Source organism: Orycteropus afer, unplaced genomic scaffold (genome assembly GCF_000298275.1).
Source record: "Orycteropus afer afer isolate SDZICR_OR568_19922 unplaced genomic scaffold, OryAfe1.0 scaffold00014, whole genome shotgun sequence".
Taxonomy (NCBI): Eukaryota; Metazoa; Chordata; class Mammalia; order Tubulidentata; family Orycteropodidae; genus Orycteropus; species Orycteropus afer.
This window is the reverse complement of record NW_006921601.1, coordinates 3,935,065-3,941,962: the sequence shown is the minus strand read 5'-3', so window position 1 is coordinate 3,941,962 and position 6,898 is coordinate 3,935,065.

Below are 6,898 nucleotides of genomic sequence, written 5' to 3'. Positions count from 1 at the left end.
AAAATGCTGGTGGGAATGCAAAATGGTACAACCACTTTGGAAAAAGGTTCTGTACTTCCATATAAAGTTAAACATGCACTAATAATACCCAGAAATCCCACTCCTGGGATTTTACCCAAAAGGAATAAAAATTTATGTACACACAAAGTTGCAGAGGTTTATAGAAAACCTCATGTTCATCATTGAATGGATGTAAAGAAATTTGGTGCATTCATACAGTGGACATGTTTTAGAGGACTGTAATACAATTCAGAGGAACTCTGGTGGTATAGTGCCTAAAGCATTTGACTGCTAGCCAGAAGGCTGGCAGTTCAAGCCCACCAGCTACTTACTCCTCAGAAGGAAGACTGGGCTATCTACTTTCTTAGAGATACCACATCGGAAACCCATGAAAGGGTCGTTATGAGTCTGAATCAACTTGATAGCAGTGACGCTTTTTTTTTTTTTTTTTCCAGTTTAACACAATTCAGAGTCTCTATAACCTGTCCATAATATCTAGGATACAATTCAAAATTACTAGCATGAAAGAAAAGGGAAATATGGCCCATACTCAAAACAAAAGACTGGAAACTAACCTTAAAGACAAGCTGAAAACAAAGCTACAAAGATGAAGCTTAAGTGATCACAGAAAGAACATGGAAGGACAGAAAAGAAAAAAAAAAAAAAAGTATAATAAATGAAAGAACAGAAATTAATGACATAGAATGTATATCCTTTTGAGGAAAAAAAAAGTCTTGAATGTTATTCTTTGAAAATAAAATTGAAAAACCTATAGGATTATTTACCAAAAGATCAATTATCCAAATTAGAAATGCAAATGAGGATATAACTACACATTCTGCAGAAATTCAGAAAGTTAAATAGAAAATATTACAAAAAATTGTATACCTATAAATTTGATAAATAATATGAGATGGATATTTTCCAGAAAAACATAACTTGCTTGAACTGAAAAAGTAAAACAATGTGGTCATTCATCACGCTGGGAGGACAAAGAAAAATCCAGTTATAAAGTTATTAGAAAACATTGTTTCTCTGAAGCTCATGAAAGACTCTAATTTTGGAATGATTATTGCTTTCCTACCAATTACACACCCAGTCCGGATATGCTATTTCCATCTATTGCTGGAGATATCCAATTGCTAAACTGTCATCACCTCCTGATAGTCTCCAATCCAAAATTACTCCCCCCTTCTTCAAATCTTACTTCAGAAACAATAAGCAATCCAGAACTGATCCCTACTTCCTTTAGCCCCTCCTCAGAATCCTCGCAGGAATCCAAACATTTCTAAAGGCATGTTCTTCTCTGCATTGTTGAAAATTATTGGAGTCAAGAAGGTAAAGTAAATTTGAAGTTAGGTTGACAGTTGAGATATACAAATGATTTTGAAATTGCTTTTGTTGATGGCAAAAATGAGATGTAGAGGAAAATTGTAACACAGGTGTCAAAACCATCAATGAATGGAGTCTAAAAGACCAGTGGGCACATAGAGGAGATATCATAGTTGAAATGTCATGGCTCTCAAAAGAGGAAGTATTTGGGACTGAGGGAGACACAGAATAATAGGGCTTTTCCCAACTCTGGTGACTATGACCTATCAGTCAGTACATCAAGGAACTTTGTTCTATTTGTCATATGTTTGAGAATATGCTCTCAGTAATTTAACTTTTCCATATTCATATGCAATTTCATTTAAATCTCATGAACAGACTATGAGATAGGAATGAACTAAACCCATTTTACAGATCATGAAATTGAGTCTCAAAGGGGTAAAACAATTTTTCTGAGCTTATACACCTCAAACTGAACCTAGGTCTCATGATGCCCAAAGCCACACCTTGTATTTCTCAAATTATTTCAATGAAGAAGCATGTTTTTTTAACGCTCCATGAACAAATATACATTAAAAGATACAAAAACTAGTATTTTTAAAACACAGTGTGCGTGTGTGTGTATATATACCCAAACTTTTAAAAATTAGATTCAACATTAAAATTACTATTTCAAATTGCTATAAAAGTAGGTAAGTGTTTACTCTCAATTTTTGCACTTACAGTATCAAAGACTGATAATAGCTTGCCAACTAACACTAGTCCAAGAACAACATTTTAAGTGTCAATGGCTGTGTTTTGTTTCCGCTCCCTCATATTACTCCACGGTCTTCTCCCCACTGGGAGCCATCAGCTAGGGAACTGTTCTGTCTACAGAGATGAAATTAGTACCCTGATAACATTACCTCTGGTCTCTACATCCAGCCAATTTTCTATTTCAACAGGTCTTTGTCCAAATCTGTGGACACAGCTTCCACCATGATCCTGGAAAATGCAACTATGTGAGCACCTGGGCCCTCTATTTGTGCTGCCTTTCCTGGCCAGCCCCTTAGATGCAACTTAGTCAGTCTTTCACCTGTGTTTCCAAAGCATCTCCTACATTCCTTATTATACTACTGATCATACTGTGTGATAAACTCTGTCTCTGGTAAAAGTTTGTTTTGTTTTGTGTTTTGGAGAGCAGAGATAAATTCAGATCAATTAACTGGCTAATAATTAAATGATTAAATGGATGCAGGGCCTGCTTTCAACAAGTCATAGCTCATGGAATACTGGCTACTGCCACTGTTAGAAAAGACCAATAATCCAATCTATGTTGAAGAAAGATTGAATAGGGTGCAGAAATACTAACAATCACACTTATGGAAATTTTGGAACATATTCCTTCTTTCTTTGGTGTTGACATCACTCTGCTTCTTGATAAAAGCTTACATACTTTTGAATAGATTGTTGAAGTAAGAGGGCTGATAAATTGCAGAAAAAATATTTTAATGATTTTAGGTTGAAGGATATCTTGCTACATGGGGTCAGTCAGTCCTAGAAGGGACATGGCGCAAATGAATGGTGAAAAAAGTAAGAGTTCAGTCCTCAGCAGAACTTGTGAGTGGACAATGATGGTTATGTATACAGCAAAATACACTGCATTGAGGTGCTTATGCGAACTTGTCAAAACAGCTGTAAGACTTTTGAATACCAATGATAACACACAGAAATATATAATAGAATGTTGGATCCTTCAGGTGAATTGAGTCAAGTACCTAATGTAGTTGGTTTATGGCCTGCTGCCTCAATGAAATATAGGGCACTTAGGTGCCTAGCAGGACTTTATAAATTATTCTTTTGAGGGGTGGGAAGAAAAGACTTCCAAAACACTCCAATAAGTGACAATCCGGTGTATGTTAAATTCCAGAATCATTCTAATTATTTTCTACAATAAAACAGTCACTAAATTAAAATGATTTTATTTATTTATTTATTTTACTATTCCCTCCTTCAAGTCCAATGCTCCTTTACAATTTAATTCAAAGGTTAAATTGCCTTAATATCATTATGAACACCCTAATTAAGCACATAAGTTAATTATTCTGCATGGTAGACATGCTTCCAGATAACCAAGGACTGTCTCCTTCCTTTTCATTAATAATAATAATTAACAACAAAAAAAAAAAAAAAATGGGAAAAGAAATCCAAAAGACACAATGGCATATAGATTCTCCTTTGGGGAAGGCCCACTTGACCTTAATGAGTCACCTGGCTCCACGAGTCATTTCTGTACAATAAACCCAAGGACCTTTTCTCAAAGGGGCAAGTAAAAAGAGCACTGGAGGATTTGCACTGTGGTATTAGAGCCTCCCATTTTCTTCTACCACACACACAAAGACACCCTTCCTCATCCTCATAGCATGCATGCAATTGTGTTACTTGATGAAAGGGAGCATTCAGTGGTTCACATTGTTGAGTACTGAGTCCTCCACTACCTTAAAACTATGGCCAGATTTTACTTAATAGAATTTTCTTTGGAATTCAGCATCAGTAATTCTTTCTCTGAAAGGTGAGTTTAATAGTCATGGATATTGTTAAAATAATTTAAATTTTTATTTTTCAATGAGAAATTAAAAACAAAAGAACTATTCTTACCAAATTTAGCTCTTGACCTCTGCAGAGACTGTGGCCTCAACAAGAAATGCATTACAGAATGGTCATTCTGGGCACCATACCAGGCTTCCCAGAAGTCCTCAAGGAGGATATAAATGGTTTAAGCCCCTAAAATAATTGGTAAGTTTGTGTAATTGAGAATATGAAAAGGAAATCTGCAAAAATCAGCCAGATACTCAGATTGGATGAGGTTAATAATACCATCATCAAAAGTGACCCATGCATTAAAGAAAAGAATATGAGTAGAATATCCCATGTGGGATGGGATGCCAAATTTGAGGGACCCTAGATGGCCAGTGGAGAGCATTTCAGTTATGAAAAATTATTCAGAAAAGTGGGAAATATATTAAGTGATGGAAGGAAGACAAGGCAGTCTGCTTCCATAAAGATTTACCACCTCAGAAACCCAAAGGGGGTCACTATGAGTCAGAATCAACTCTATGAAAATGAGTTTGTTTTTTTTTGGTATATTAAGTGAAAATGTAAATCCAGAAATGGAACTTATAATTACAATATATAAATATTGTTTACATAAACATAAAAATTAAGTAAATCAGGAGTGAGCACTTGCTATGGATTGAACTGTTTCCCCCAAAAAATATGTGTTGTAAATCTTAACCTCCATTCCTGTGATTATGATCTGATTTGAGTATGGGTTGTCTTTGTTATGTTTATGAGACAGGATTAGAGTAGGGTGTATCTTCAGTCACTCTCTTTTGTGACATAAAAGAGATTAAAAGCAAGCTAGCAGAAGAGATGGGGGAAGACATAGGCCAAGCCATATGAGCAGGTCAGAATAGACAAAGACTTTACTTCAGAGCTGACAGAAAGGTGTCCCCTAGAACCAGCACATTGAATTCAGACCTCTAACCTAAACTGTAGGAAAATAATTTTCTGTTTGTTAAAGCCATCCACTTGTGGTATCTCTGTTAATAGCAGCACCAGATAACTTAGGCAGCAGTAATGAAAATCAATGTTATCAGGAGGGACTGGTCCCTGGAGAAGGGCATCGTGCTTGGCAAAGTAGAAAACCAAACCAAACCAAACTCATTGCTGCTGAGTTGAATCCGACTCACAGCGACCCCTTCTTGAGTTTCCGAGGCGGTATCTCTATGGAAGTAGATTGCCCAGTCTTCCTTCTGAGGCGTGTCTGGTGGGTTTGAACCACCAGCTGTCTGGTTAGCAGTCAGGTTAGCAAAAAAGAGGAAGATCCTCAAATAGTTGGATTTTAAACAGTGGCTGCAATGATGGGCCGTATATGGAAACAATTGTGAGGATGTCACAGAACTGGGTAGCATTTTGTTCTGTGAAACATAAGGTAGATATGAGTTGGACCTGACTCAGTGGTACCTAACAACAACAGTAACAACATTTCTTCTGTTTTTAAATAATATGTAACATAAAACTCACTGCCGTCCAGTTGAACCCAACTTATTGCCACCCCTCCTTGGATTTCTGAGACAGTATCACTACAGAAGTAGATTGCCCAACCTTCCTTCTGAGGAATGGCTGGTGGGTTTGAACCGCCAGCCTTCTGGTTAGCCGTCAGATGCCTCAGGCACCATGCTAGAAAAAAAAACACATAAAAAAGGGTTTGTAAATCTGTAAATTTACAAATTTAAATATTTTTAAAATTTGTCAAAGGGATTGCTATTTAGTTAAAGTTAATAGAAAGAAAAGATGTAGCATAAATGAGAATTTCAAACGCTAATTTAAATTTTATTTCATAATATTTGACAGAAATTTTTTAAAATTATTTTCACAGTTCTCTTTCCTAATTCTGATAAATACAACATTCTTTTTATTATTTCCTTTCCATCGATTTGACCCATAGCAACCCCTAGTTGGGTTTCTAAGGCGGCATCTCTATAGAAGTATTGCCCAATCTCTGTATCTTTTACCATTTATCTTTAATTCTTCTTTCTTATGATGTCCTCAAACCACAGGAATTTTGTCTCGTTGACACAGGACAATGGGAAATCATGGAGAAGAAAATACAGGCAAGAACTCAACAAAATAATGAAAGACAGGTAGCTTTTTGGTAAGTTCTGGGTTTTCATTATTGCAAATCATGAGAATCCACTTAGGTTAGATTACAAAGTATATTTCTTTTCAGTTATTGTCTTATAATAAATACCCAGAAATGGGATTATTTAAAAAAATTATCATATTTTGTCAATTATCTCCCTGACGCTTGATCCAATTTGTGGGAGTACTAATTCTGATAGTGAAAAATTATGAACAGTTAAATGTTCAAAAGTAATGGATGATTAATTAAATTGAATCCATCAATGCATTAAGCAGATTTCAAAAATTATGTTTGTTAGGAATGTGATAAAATGTTTATATTTAAATGTAAAATAAAAATACCAACCAAAAAAAACCTAAACTCATCACCATTGAGTCAATCCAAATCACAGAGACCTCCATTGGGTTTCCAAGGCCTTAAATCTTTACAGAAGTGTACTGCCTCATCTTCCACACAGCAGCTGGTGGGTTCGAACCACCAACATTCTGGTTAGCAGCCAAATCCCTTAACCATTACACCACAAAAGATAGCAGGGTTAAAATGTATCTACACTGTGATAAAAGCTATATTAAAATACATCCAGGGGGGATATCCTGGAAAGAAATATACCAAATTTCTATTAGTCAATGTATGTGAGAGCAGCCAGATATAAAACGAATGTTTCTTTTGAATCTTCAAGTGTTTTCTGTTTTCAACACATTTATATAAGTTTTATTTACAAACAAAGTAAGTCATTATTTTACTTTACTTACACCACTGTCACAGCACTTTTTATGTACTAAACAGGTGTTGGTTGTATTCCTATTCTACTTGCCCTGGTTTCTTTGGACAGGGAAACTAAATTATATTTATCTCTTGTTGCCTAGGCCTATTCATTACAAT